General features: G+C 40.0%; 1 protein-coding gene across 4 annotated transcripts in view; it reads left to right on the plus strand.

The window, feature by feature from the left end:
- The window catches only part of CRACD (capping protein inhibiting regulator of actin dynamics), a 316,726-nt gene that overhangs the window by 136,111 nt on the left and 166,146 nt on the right, over positions 1-14,469 (plus strand). Inside the window, exon 1 of one of the 4 annotated variants that reach the window (XM_082609279.1) lies at positions 9,309-9,349. The exons of 2 other annotated variants lie outside the window; for them this stretch is intronic. The gene's annotated coding sequence lies outside the window, so the exon portion shown is untranslated. Of the gene's footprint in view, positions 1-9,308; positions 9,350-14,469 lie in introns of those variants that run through there. One more of the 4 variants, XM_082609278.1, reaches the window with a different exon arrangement.

Here is a 14,469-nt window from a genome sequence, read left to right on the forward strand (position 1 = left end):
TAAAAAATAAAAAAAAATAAACTCACATGACAGAAAAAAAAAAAACCACACCACACCCATTAAGCAGTTACTCCAGGTTTTTCCCTCTCCTCAACCCTTGGAAACCACCAGTCTCCTTTCTGTTTCTATGAGTTTACCTATTCTAGCTATTTCATGTAAATGGAATCTTACGATACATGACTTTCTGTGTCTGGTAAAACATGTATTTTAAATTACAAGACATTTATTTTTCCTGTCTGCTCTTAGCATTACACTGGGAGAGCTGGGGTGCTATGGGAGAATTCACCTCTCTCTACTTAGGACCTAAGAAAACCTCTTCAGGAATATCTGCTTCACTTTGGTTGCTGGTGAGCTTCTCTTCGTGAGACAAGTAACAGTTCAGAATTAAGCTACTTAATTTGCAAGGATATGAAGAATTCGACTTTACCTTATTTCATTTATATCCTCAATCCCCTCCAGCATCCTCTCCCCTCCACCGCGCCCCACCACCTCCAATTTATGTCTTGTCTAGCAGTCTGGACACCAATTTATCCCATTATCCAAATGCACCTGTAATTGATATTGTGGCATCGGGATACTAGAGATTATATGGCTGGCCTAAACAACAAAGCATAGTCTCCCCTCAGGGAGTAAAATGATACCAGCCGTTGAAGACGAAAATTTGAGAAATACTTTACACTCTCCTCTCTTAGGGAGGCTGCTCATCCTCCCTCCTCCCTTCTCTTCCTGATGAAATAGAGGCTGTTGGGGGAGGGCTTTGGGATGCAGACAGCAGAGGCTTGTAATTAGATTCCTCTCTCCATCTGCCAGAGGTAACCCAAGATGAGTTGCACAGATGAAGCTGGCAGAGAAATGGGGAACTGGATGGCAAACAAGGTCCTAAGGGGACGAAAATCCTAGCTAAATCCTTTTGTGGGAGCAAAAGAGCCTGCTGATCTAATAATGCAGAATCCAAGAAATAATTGGTGTAGTGCTAGTGGTTTTTAGTGAATGCAAGTTTCTTTTCCGTAGACCCCCTGGGAGGGTTATTAACATGCTCTGTGGGATGACAGTTAAATATGGGACAAATTATGACTTGTCTCCCTCAGTTGGTGATTATCATGTACTGTTTTCTGTGCTAGGTAAAATTGAATCATCAACTGTCTGCTCTGAAATATCTCTTCCAGGAGCCTGAAAATACCGCTTTAGAGTAACTGATGGCTTTGACAGTGTACAGCAGTGACTGGAATACGGTGGGGCATTTTTGTTGATTCCCCTCCCTTCTCTCCCTCCCTCTCTCCCTCCCTTGCTCCCTCCTTCTCTCCTCTCTCCCCATCTCCCTCCCTTCATTAACATGTATGGAACTTGTTATGCACCAGACCTTGTGCTAAGGGCTAAGGATATGAAATTAGACCCTGCCACCCGGGAGATCCTGGTCACCCCCTCCTTCCTCTTTTCTCTCCATTGCCTTCTGTTCTTCTGCTATTACAGAGAACTCTAAGCAGTTGTATATTTGTCTGTCACCTATGGTAGGAAGTAGCTTCTAAAGGCCAGAGTCCTTCCTGCCTTTGAGCCTCTGAATCTAGCATTGCCCTAGCAGAACTTTATTGAATTGACTTCAGATATGTAAACAGATAACCGGATAAAATGCTATGAGTGATATTTGAGAGAGTTTTTGCACAGAGTGCCTGGAAGCACAAAGGGCAGAGTAAACAACTGCCAAAGGGAACCAGAGGGCCTCCCAGAGGTGTCATTGGAGCTGTCTTGAAAGATGAGAAGGTGTTTGCCAGACAAACAAGGGGGGCACACAGTCTCCAGAGGTCACACCTATGTGAATATGTTTCTTGGGAGGGGCTCTTTGATCCTCTAAATCCTGCCCTTTCCTTCTTTAATGAAATTTCAGGAAATAAATGATTCTGCTTGATTTGCTTTGGATATAGCCCTGGGACAGAATAGGCATCTTTCCAGAAAGTGACAGGCTTGTTTCTTCTAGGGACTAAAGCCCCTCCCCCACCAAAATAAAGCTCTGCTGACTTCCTCACCCCTAAAACGCCACTTGCTTTAATCTTACTTTTCCTTATTGAAATAAGTTTTTAAAATTCAAAATTTCATTTCCTTAAACGAGTTCAAGTTGGAGCCAAGATTTCACTTCCATGAGCCTCTCACCATTGTAGCAAACGTGTACAGGATGGCTGCAACTCCTCTGCAGCAGAGGCTTACAAAGAACCAACGGGGAGACAGTTTCTGCTCCCAAAGAGCCTGAAATGCACGCCAAACAGGAAGCTAACATCAGCACAGAAATGCGCCTTCTCTACCGTTTACTATTAAAGCAAAGTCTTCCATGCACGCAGAATTGACATTGAAACTTTTTGAAATAGATGACTGTAATCCTGAACTGAAGTTTAGAAGTTTACAGGCCCAGGGAACACTGAGGAGAGCTATACTTACCACCAGAAGATTTACCAGAAAAAGGAAAAAGCACCTTTAGTCTAAACTTGACTGGCATATATATATATATTTTTGTGTGTGTGTGTGTGTGTGTGTGTGGTATGCGGGCCTCTCACTGTTGTGGCCTCTCCCGTTGCGGAGCACAGGCTCCGGACGTACAGGCTCAGTGGCCATGGCTGATGGGCCCAGCCACTCCACAGCACGTGGGATCTTCCCGGACCAGGGCGCGAACCCGTGTCCCCTGCATCGGCAGGCGGACTCTCAACCACTGTGCCACCAGGGAAGCCCTGACTGGCATATATTTTAAGAAGCCTCAGAGAGCCCTTCCCATGTGGAAAAATACCCCCCAAAGGAACATTTAAGACAGACTTAAATTTTATATTAAGCATTTGGTTATATATACTCAAGTCTTTTTTTTTTAATTAATTAATTTATTTATTTGCTGTGTTGGGTCTTCGTTTCTGTGCGAGGGCTTTCTCTAGTTGTGGCAAGTGGGGGCCTCTCACTATCGCGGCCTCTCTTGTTGCGGAGCACAGGCTCCAGACGTGCAGGCTCAGTAGTTGTGGCTCATGGGCCTAGTTGCTCCGCGGCATGTGGGATCTTCCCAGACCAGGGCTCGAACCCGTGTCCCCTGCATTAGCAGGCAGGTTCTCAACCACTGCGCCACCAGGGAAGCCCCGCAAGTCTTTTAAGAACCTCTATCACTTTTTTTTCATTTATTTGTGATAAATTTTGGTGTTTTGTGGGACTTTAGAATTTCCTAGAACCCCGATTTATAATTCTGATTATTGCACAGATAAGGATGTGGCTTAGCTAGGTTTGTCTTGCCTTCCCCATGTCGTTCTTGAGTTGGGTAGTGCCTGTAACAGCTAAGGTTGCTTACCCCGGCTCCCCTTCTTCTCTCTTGCTCTTCCTGTCATCAGCCTAGCTGTCCTTAAAGGACTTCAAATTCATATGCCAGATCTTCCATACTTCATTCTCTGCCAGCTCCCCCTCTTTCCAGAAGTGGTTCTTTTTTTTGTCCTCCAAACATCCACAGCAGCTCACTGCACCGTCATCCCTTCCTCCACCCATACACACGCAAAACCTAACATCTTCTACCTGGTTTATAATTTTTTGGTAAATATCTCATATCCCCTACTAGATGACACTTACTGTGGAGTCAGTGATATTTTCTTTCTTTTTTTTTTAATATTTATTTATTTTGGCTGTGCTGGGTCTTAGTTGCAGCACAAGGGATCTTCACTGAGGCCTGGGGGCTTCTTAGTTGTGGTGTGTGGACTTCTTAGTTGCGGCATGTGAACTCCTAGTTGCGGCATGCATGCGGGATCTAGTTCCCCAACCAGGGATCAAACCCGGGCCCCCTGCATTGGGAGCATGGAATCTTACCCACTGGACCACCAGGGAAGTCCCAGTGATATTTTCTTTATGTCTTTATATCTCATCCCTTCCTCCCTCATCCCAATACGTATCTCAACGTAAAGCCATAACAGACACTTGGTAATAATTCACTGAATGGAGACAGTGGATGGAATTTCACTCTCACTAAATGTATCCAAGAATGTCTGCATCCCTTCCAGATGCCATCATCCAGAGCATAAATCCTTAAACCATTATTTCCTAAAATAGGTTCCGTGAACAGTTATTTTCAAGAATGTTTAAAAAATAATCCTTAAAATGTCTATGGTTAAATACTTTGGGAAATTCTCAACAAAGTTAAACAGGATTCCTGTTGTAAGACTTCTCTAATTGTAAGCATTGAGGAGTTCTGGTTTCAGAAGTCGAACGTGAGGCAGCAGGGCTGTGCTCCTTCTGTCTGCTGGAGGGGAGAATCCCTTTCCTTGCCGTTTCTAGCTTTTAGAGACCTCCTGGCTTCCTTGGCTTGCGGCCCCTTCCTCCATCCTCAAAGCTGGCCACGTAGCATAGGGATGGAAAATTTTTCTCTTCTTCCCTTCTAGGTCTTTGGCTAGTCTAATAATTAAATTGCCATAAGACAGATGAACAGGAGAAAAACAAATTTAATTTTGTATATATGAGAGTCCCATAAAAATATGAGACTCAAGTCACCAAAGTAGGAAGCTTTTATACCTCTTAGACAAAGAAACAATAAATTTGTGAAGAATTGACAAAACAAAGTGGTTTGGGCTTGGAATAGTAAGTTAGTGAAGAAGTCACAAGGCTTGTTTGTACAGCCTTCTTGGCCCTGAATTCCCTATATCTGGTGATAAGGATGCCTTCCATCCTCTGGTGCAGGGAAGGTACCTTTCACATGGGAGATTTATTTCCCACTTTTAGGGGAGACACAGGAGGGTCAAAGTGCCCTTCTTGCGCTGGCTGTTTCCCAAGTAACTTTAATTCTAAATAATCACTGTGTCAAAATGGCATATTTTAGGGTGACATATTCTGCTTGCCTTCAGTAGTATGTTCCAATCTCTCTCCCTCTCTGACCTCTGCTTCTGTTATCACATCTCTTCCTGTGACTCCTGACACTCTTGCCTCCTTCTTATAAGGGTGCTTGTGATTGCATTAGGCCCACCTGGAAAATCCAGGATAATCTTCCCATTGCAACACCCTTAACTTAATCACCTCTGCAAAATTCCGTTGCATGGAAGGTAACATATTCACAGGTTCCGGGGATTAGAAAGTGACCATCTCTGGGGGCCGTTATTCTACCTACCCCGGGACATGTGTCTGCAGCACTGCAGCACTTAGGGGAATAAGCCTTTCATTCCCCAACAGAGAACTGGGTGGAATACCCACCACCACATATAACATTACTTCTAAGGGAAAGTGAATTCTGAGTTGTGGTACAAAACAAATTCACATCTGCGATACACAACCATGGATTAAACTGTGAACTCTTTGCATAGTAACCTCAGCAGTTATAACAATAAAGATCACTGATGGCCTTCCTGCACCCAAATCTGGTTACACTCTTCTCTCACAGTCCCAGGTATATAGCCCTTGTTTTCAGAGTACATCAGACAAATTTTATGATAGAACTGCCCACTAGCATCATTTTTCACTTCAGAGTTTTTCAAGACCTTTTAAACTGTATATAAATACAAACCTATTATACATCATTTGTAATGAGTTTACTCTTTGTTCAGGAGGCTATGTCCTGCCCACTGCCCTGTAGACTTCAGCAACGTCTATCCAATACTGTAGTCACTAAGTAGGGCATGATGCAAGTGTTAAAATAGAAACATGGTCTATGAGAAGGTTAAGAATGTTTGAAGACTTGTGGGAAGAGTTGACCATGAGGACAAGTGGAAAAATGAAACTAGAGATGACAAGAAAGCTGGCCAAGGGATAGAGTTATGAACTGAAGTCTAACATGTGTCATGCTTTAAAAGACTTTGGGGACAAAAATCCATAAACGTTGTCCTGGGCAGAGGAAACCAAGTTATCAAAGGAAGATGTTTGATTGCAAATAAGTAGAATGAGAATACTTTTGCCTAGTCTCAAAAATATGAACTTTTTCTTGCAAACTACAGGCATGAAAGGTCTTCAAAATTCCACACAGAATTATAATCTCAGTCATTAAAAGGGAGCAGTGTAAGGCTGACTAATGTCAGCCTCCCCTCACCCCTCACAGACAACACTGTCTCATAAGCCAGTGAGTTCCTCCAGGGCAGGGACAATGTCTGATTAATCTTCGAGTCCCCAGCCCTCACACGTAATGTGGCATACTGTCATAATGTTTGTTGCTCACCAAGTAAAACGGTTGCAGAGTTAGTCCCTTCCTGCATATTGATTCATTTTGAGGAAATTATGTTTTAAAAAACTGACACAGAAGGGGTGTATGAGAAAAGAAAAAGAGTATGGTATGTTGAGATTTTCAAAGGACATGTCTAGAGATTTTCTTCACTCCCAAACTGTTAATTTCACTACAGTTATACTAAAATTTTCCATCAAAAAACATATGCACTATCAATAGAGAACAACAAAAGTATATTGAGATTCCAATGTTGATTCTAAGTTATAGAATCATTTTTCAACTAAATTGCATATTGTTACTTGTTGTATGCCACTGTTGTATACATAATCTCAAAAATCACTTGCAGGTAATCAAATTGGCAAGTACTTAATCAAAGAATGCTCATAGGCTACTTTTAGAAGATTAGGAAGAAGAATTTTCTTTTGTTTGTATTCCAATACTGGAGCATTCTCTATCCTGCCTCTGTTGAGATTATAAATTTGCCGAGGACAGAATACGATTTATGCCTCTTTTTTCTATCCCCAATTTGTGTAGTTCAATTGTGTGGGCTTCATGGGCCCTCAGTAAGTAGCAGAGGACTTGGATTAAATGGGAAAATATACCAATATGAGCACTGTAAAAGTCAGTGTGGGTAGGCATAAAATGATTAGAAACACATTTTCATATACAGTGAACTATATTGATATATTTTCCCAACTCTTCACTAGTTTCACATTCGGTTGGGTAGATTGTAAAACACAGATCCACAGGCAGTAATTTGCAGTATGCAGTGGCAATAGATCCTATAAAAGAAAACATGTATCTGATTCCGGGCCAGTGGAACACAGGACATTTATAAGTCAGCCCCAGGAAACTGAATTCAAAAGCAATCTTGTGGGGACTTCCCTGGTGGTGCAGCAGTTAAGAATCCGCCTGCCAGTGCAGGGGACATGGGTTTGAGCCCTGGTCTGGGAAGATCCCACATGCCGCGGAGCAACTAAGCCCGTGCACCTCAACTACTGAGCCTGCACTCTAGTACCTGCAAGCCACAACTACTGAGCCCTCGTGCCACAACTACTGAAGCCCGCGCGTCTGGAACCCATGCTCCGCAACAGGAGAAGCCACTGCAGTGAGAAGCCTGTGCCCACCAATGAAGACCCAACACAGCCAAAAATAAATAAAATAAATAATTTTTTTAAAAAAAGCAATATTGTGGCATTCACAGCAATATGACAGGGGTAACAAAGAAAAATGTAGTGAAGCTTCAAAAATCCAGTTCTTCAGTGATGACGGAATTTAAGTTTACCACTAACAGAGTAATGAAGCTAAGGAAGCAGCTAAGAGATACATAAAAGGAATCAAAATTGAATAAAGAACTGTTAATATTATGGCTTAGGTTTCAGAGAAGCAAAATGAAAAGTAAAACCATGCGAAATAGGGATAGTTCTCTGAAAGTGGTTTGACCTCCTCCTATGGTTTGACCCTCTTGGATAGACCTAGACAAGTCTAAATAGAGAGATGACATTTAAGTTGAGACTAATTGTCATATCAGTAAATTCAGTAACCATAAGAGAGGGATGGAAGTAATAACTTTAGACACTTGTGTTGTAATGTTGATAAAAGGTGTAAGAGGTGACTGGTGGTCCAGTGGTTAAGACTCCGCACTCCCAATGCAGGGGGCCCAGGTTCGATTCCTGGTCAAGGAACTATATCCCACATGCGTGCTGCAACTAATAGTCCACGTGCTGCAACTAAAGGTCCCGCATGCCGCAACAAAGATCCCACGTGCCGCAACTAAGACCCGGCACAGCCAAATTAAATAAATAAATAAATATTTTAAAAAATGGTGTAAGAGAAATATTCAGTTTCATCTTTCTACTTGAGATTTTTTGTGGGTGATGTGGGTCATGAAAAGGGTATTTTGAGTTTAAGAAAATACTTCATACTGTGATGGAGAAGTAGGTAGAATATATAACTTGCTTAATGCAGCCACTGTGCCAGGATATGGGAGTTTCAAGGCATAGAAGGGAGCATAGTCAAAAGATGGCTCTAAATATGTAGGAAAAAGATGCACGAATGCTTCATGGCAAAATGTTATAAGAAACAGCTGATAAAAACTATGCAAATTACAAAGATCCAAAGTTTAAAATTTATAGAAATGCAGATAAATGAATGCCTCAGAAATGTGATTGGTATTTGAAAAAGTTTAATAAAGGTAAAAAGATATATATGACATTATGATATTAAGACAATTTTGGAGATTACTTATACCAAGTTGAAAGATGGCCAGAGGAACCTGTGGGCATAAGCTAGAAGAGCTCATGGAATTTAATTTTTCTAAAGAAAGAGAACTTAAAATGGAAATGTGTTATATCTGGCAAAGCAGGAGGATAAACATTGACCTTGTATAAGTGTGTAAATGTTTCAAAAGTTATTTTTGCCTTAGTTTGTCAATCCAGGATAATTTTTTCTCCAATACCTCTATGAGGATGAATATTTGCAAACAATTTTGAGTTACTTGGAAAATAATGCAGGAACAAAAGAAAACATCATGATGATGATGATGGTGTTTTTTAAACCCTTTCTCTTATCCTAAAAATATTAAGAGAAATCAGACTGTAATAACAGAATACAAATCTTGGGTATTAAAGAGCACTTTGAAACAGAAGAGGTGAGATATGATAAGGCTGTAAATTTGGCAAGATATATTTTTTTACGCATAGTTTGGAAAGTATGTCGTTTTACCCAGCATAAACATTGGCCCTATAACTACTAAAAAGGAAAGCATCCCTGAACTAATCCTACCTTTCCTTTTCAGGTATGAGGAATACAGTACATTTCTCCCTGGGGGCAGGGGTCAGCAATTTGATGGAGACTGTAATTCAATGAATTGGCAGTTTTGTAGATTGTGAAATGCAAAAATAATTTCAGTGTTTTATTACAGGTATCACTTTGTCTCCTCCACCTCTTCCATTTTATTACATATTATATGCATCAACATGATGAAAGGTAATGTGTTTTCTTTTGCTGAAGTGGAAGATGTAGAACAGAATTGGTAATGTAAGTGTGGGCCACTTTTTTTTTTCCACTTTCAGAAGCTTTGTGCTCATAGATTGTATGCTGTACTTTTTATTTCAGTAACATTTAACAAAATCATGGCCATGGAGGAAATTAAACTTATACAGAATGTCCATGCTGAGTCTCTGAGTGCTGATGTTTCAGGTATGGTACAAAGTGGCTACTATTGAGTTGCAAATTAAAGAGACAGAAGCCATCTTTTCCCTATTGTTTTTAGTGGATTAACCACAAATAACCCGTGTAATAATCTCAACTGTCTGGAGAGAGGGAAGCACCCAGATGTAAGGGAAGCAAAGCAAAGGCAGCTAAAAGAGTTGCCAATTCATCCTCTAAACTCTTGGGGGAGCTTCCTAGGCTTTCGCTCAGCACCTAGTGATTTTCTCTTTACGTATAATTCTATCATGGTGCATGATCTAACTTCCTAACTCACAGGCACAAGAAGCAATAAATTAGAAAGGAGAAGGAAGTATGATAATCAGACTCACCCACCTAATGAGTGACATTTAAACATGTGAAAGAAGGAGGCAGAATACTTATTTTAGAGCAGGCACAAACATTTTTTAAGGCAGATGGGCCATTGATAGGGATAGACCATCCTGTCTACTTTAGTTTCTCTTCAAGATATCACTTTATTGCATCCAAGCTTAGTAGTAATAGCCCTGAGACATCAAGAACAGTTTATATTCTATTCAATGTATAATCTTTCACAGAAAAATTTTTGTTCAAAATATTTTAGTTTTTAAAAATTTTGATACTGATAGGGATAACATTTAGTTAACCTCTTCCTTCAATAATACCATATAAATAAGCATTATAATATAGTTCATTGAATAAACCCTAAAATACATCTTTTTTTTTTTTTTTTTTTTTTTTTTTTTTCTTTTTGCGGTATGCGGGCCTCTCACTGTTGTGGCCTCTCCCGTTGCGGAGCACAGGCTCCGGATGCGCAGGCCCAGCGGCCATGGCTCACGGGCCCAGCCGCTCCGCGGCATATGGGATCCTCCCAGACCGGGGCATGAACCCGTATCCCCTGCATCGGCAGGCGGACTCTCAACCACTGCGCCACCAGGGAGGCCCTAAAATACATCTATTTTTATTGCTAGTAATCAGAACATTTTGACTCAACTCCCCCTTCAATTTCTTTTTTTTTTTTCTCAAAATTCCTTCAAATGAATTACATGGAAACTGCCAACAATTGGATTTACCCTACTTTCCTTGGCAGAGATAAAAAGGATATGTGTATACTAGTTCATTCTTGCTGGTTAATTTCCTGGGTGTTCTATGTTTTTATTTTGTTTTATTTTATCCAGAGCAGTTTCTCTCCCTTTAAAAAAAATAGTAGGTTAAAAATAGCTTACTTGGATGTTATACACTTTTCTCTTTGAGACAGTAGAAATCTCAGTTGGGGTAAGTGAGACCTTTGGAAGACATTCTGCATGATGCCTGCACTAAACTTCCCCTTCTCCCTCTTTACCCCCAATACAAGCCCATCCGGCCAATATGACTTTACAGTGTGTTTGTGAAAGCCTGTCCCGAGAGTAACTTCCTGTGACTCATACTGTGAAGCTTTTACTACGTTTCTAGGGAGGTTGCAAGGTCTGTTAGACTTCCCTATTTCCTTATTGTGCAGGGTAAATTTTTCTTAGGAAATGTATTTTATTTTTCTTGATCAGATGGCTGCCTTGACAACATTATTTATCTTACCTCATTAGAAATCACAATTTCACTTTGCTGTGTGATTCATCTACATAGTTCTACAATTATGTGTTGTTTTCTGGGGTATAAAAGTGTCGGTCTCTTAAATTTCTCTTACCGACAAATAAACCAGATTCCATTTTTGGATTAGAAAAAAATGTATGTATACTGCCATATATAGAATGGCAGTACACCTGCCATCTATTTTAAGCTATCATTTCTTTGAAATATAAGAAATTGTTCAGCCCATTGACCATGAACCTCGATAAGAAGATGGGAGAAGGCAATTTTTCCTGAGGGAATTTGTGATATCATAGGTCTTTGACTCTAGCCTTTAATTGGGAAAGAAACCTATAATGATCTCATTCCTACACTCCTGTAATACTGTAAGATATTTCTATCTATCTGTTCCTTGCACAGGGTAGGGGTAGTATATAATACAGGAAAAGGAAAGGGAAAAAAAAGTATTTGCTGAGCTGCTTAGTACCTGTGGCAAAGAAGATACATGAAACCTACATAAACATGCTCTCATTCTGTACCTTCAGGAGGTTTTTCTTTTCTTTTCTTTTTTTTTTTTTTTATTACCTCCTGTGTGCCGGGCACTGTACTCCACCTTACTTCACAGGGATCATTTTTTCTTAGAGCCATGGGTATATTGTACACAGGATAGAAAAAGAAAATTTGTCCCTTTCCCATGCTGACTTAAAAAAAAGAAAGGGCAGAATAGAAGATTGGTGTCCTTAAAGTTGAAGGGGAAAATAAAACGGCATAGAGAAGATAAAGTACTTTAAAATGAGACCAAAGTGTTATCTTAGGGCACTAATTTTTGTGCTGCTGATTGGTGATTCAAATTTAGTAAAACCTGAGCAGCCATAGATCACTTAGCTTCAGTCAAAATCTTCCCACCGTTTTCCTTCGTCGAGTGGATTTCCTTGTATTTTATCAGCTCCCAGGTTTTTGTTTGTGTTTTGCTGGGTTCCTTCTCAGCTCTTCCAAGAGCTGAGTGACCTTTTAGGGAGGTCAGCCCCCTCAGCATGAGGCATAGCAGGAAAGACAAATCCTAAAGGAAGTTATGTCCAGTCCTAGATGCTCCTCCTAAGTTACACTGTCTTGGGAAGATGATCTGGAAAATACAGCCACTAGAATGAGGTGTGGCCCACAAAAATACTGTCAAGGTGCCAAACTGAAAGTAGAAGTGCTGGAATTCTGTGGCAAATATTGTTTAAATCTTTTTCATGCTTTTTGGTGGTATGTTAATTTGGAAATGAGGGAGAGGCTTGGTTAGAGAGAACCTAACGTTTCTTTATGCCCTTAGTTCGAAGTCTGACCGATACTGGCGTGATTTATGCCTCACTCCCTAAGAACGCCTCGAGTTTCCTTCCAGAAAGAAATATTCTCCTCCCTGAACTTCCAAGAACGGATTTCATATCACTGAAAGTTAATGGAAGTTTCTGACTTTTAGACTCCCAGGGTGAGGATAGTGGCTCTGTCCATTGACCAGACTGCCATAATGTGGAAATATTCTTTTGTTCCCATTCTTTTTTTCAATATTTATTTATTTATTGGGCTGTGCCTGGTCTTAGTTGAGGCATGTGGGATCTTTAGTTGCGGCATGAATGGGGGATCTCGTTCCTCGACCAGGGATCGAACCCAGGCCCCCTGCATTGGGAGCGTGGAGTCTTAACCACTGGACCACCAGGGAAGTCCCCCACTCTCGATTTGGGAATAAAAATGGATTTTATTATTTCCTTTCAAGGAGTGGAACCTTTAAAACATGCAGAAGTCTATTTTTATCACATTCATTGAGTAAAACAGTTTCACTTGTATCTTGATGACTACTCTGGCTTCTTGATTAGCATCCTAGATGCAATATTTGTTGCAAGTTCTCCTTTCTTTTTGGCTTAGCATTCATATAGGACGTTCTAAAAGAATAACCAGGCCCCAGGGTGCTCTCATCCATTACGTTGTGCTAGTGATAAATGGAATTAATTTATTCTCTGCTGCTTTTTAATTAACCTAGAACTTATTTTTTTTTCCCTGTGAAATAGTTCTACTCAATGAAATTTTCAGTAATCATCAGCTGGGACCCCAGAAGCTGAGCCAGAATAGAAAGAGAAGGAATGGCTATGTCTCTCCCAATATTTTTTGGGGGGGAGGGTGAAATAGAAAAGAATAGCTTTATTGCTTTGCCAGGCAAAGGAGGCCACAGCAGGCTAATGCCCTCAAAACTGTGTGTCCCTCTCTCCCAATATTAACAGTGTTAATACTAATAAGCATGATGGGAGTGTGGATCACTCTTATGCAGGCTCTATAAGTTGCCTTAGGATAAAAGTCACCCAGAAGTTTTGGATACGCTTACACTGCCTTCACTGATTCTCTAAGAAGCCACTCCACCTGCTCATCAGATATCATTGCCAAGAACAAGGTGTTGCAAAGAGGCTTGTAATGCTATAGCTTTATGCATCCTACTGTCTTCCAGAGTTTTCAACATGAAATTAATGGGAACTTAATACAGGATACTCTAGGTATTTTTTTTTAAATACATTTTATTGTTTAGAGCAGTTTTAGGTTCACAGAAAAATCAATCAGTGTAGTATTTTAACTTTAAAATTCTACTTATATAAAAATAACTTCATTGAGATACTATACACATATCATAAAATTTACCTTTTTAAATTGTAGAATTCTGTTTATCAGTATATTCATGGAGTTGCGCAACCATCACCACTCTAAGTTCATAATTAAAATTTACTTTTAAATGATGAAATTAAAATATCATTTAGAGAATATAAAGAAAAAGAAAAAATATCCTTCAAACTCCCCATTCTGACTAAATTCTTGTCATTTTTGGTACATTTTATTTTAGATTTTTTAGCATCGAGATATTTTTATGAAGAATGATGAGAGTGTTCTATGTCATTATTCAAAATTTTTCTTTTGAGAGTAGATGGCTTTGTCTCTTTAAGCTGCTCCCAGTGTGACGAAGTGTGCTGTGATTCTTACTGCTGTGTGTACACATGAAATTATTCAAGTGAAGAAATAACTTCATGGCTGTGTATGCTGTGGTGTGATGCTATTTCTCTGGGTATTTGAGCATCCAATGCACTGTTAAAGCTTTAAACTTTTGGTCACTAGTAGTGAACAGATGTCTTTTATTCCATTGTGCTACAGTATGAAAACATTAAAAGCTTAACTTATTTAATAAAGCTGGAATGTCCTTAGATGATGATGTCCCCTTAAACTAAGGGCAGATTCAGTACTAGGCATTGTGAAGGAGTGATTTCAATGAGCATCGGACAATAAGTATATAAGAGTGAACAATAGGAGAAAGACAGTCAGTAGAAACATAGACAGTGGATCTGAACACATTTACAGAAGTTACACAAATGGCCAAAAAACATATGAAAAGATACTCTGGGGATGTGAATGAAAACATTTTTTTTCTGGAATCAGAGTAAGAACAATTGAAAACAATGGGTTATGTTAAATGCAGGAAAGGACATGGGAAATGAGACACTTATACTATGAGAGTGTAATGGTTCAGTCTTTTAAGAGGCTAATTTGATAGC

This window comes from Mesoplodon mirus, assembly GCF_964341445.2.
Source record: "Mesoplodon mirus genome assembly, chromosome: 2".
In the NCBI taxonomy this organism is placed as follows: Eukaryota; Metazoa; Chordata; class Mammalia; order Artiodactyla; family Ziphiidae; genus Mesoplodon; species Mesoplodon mirus.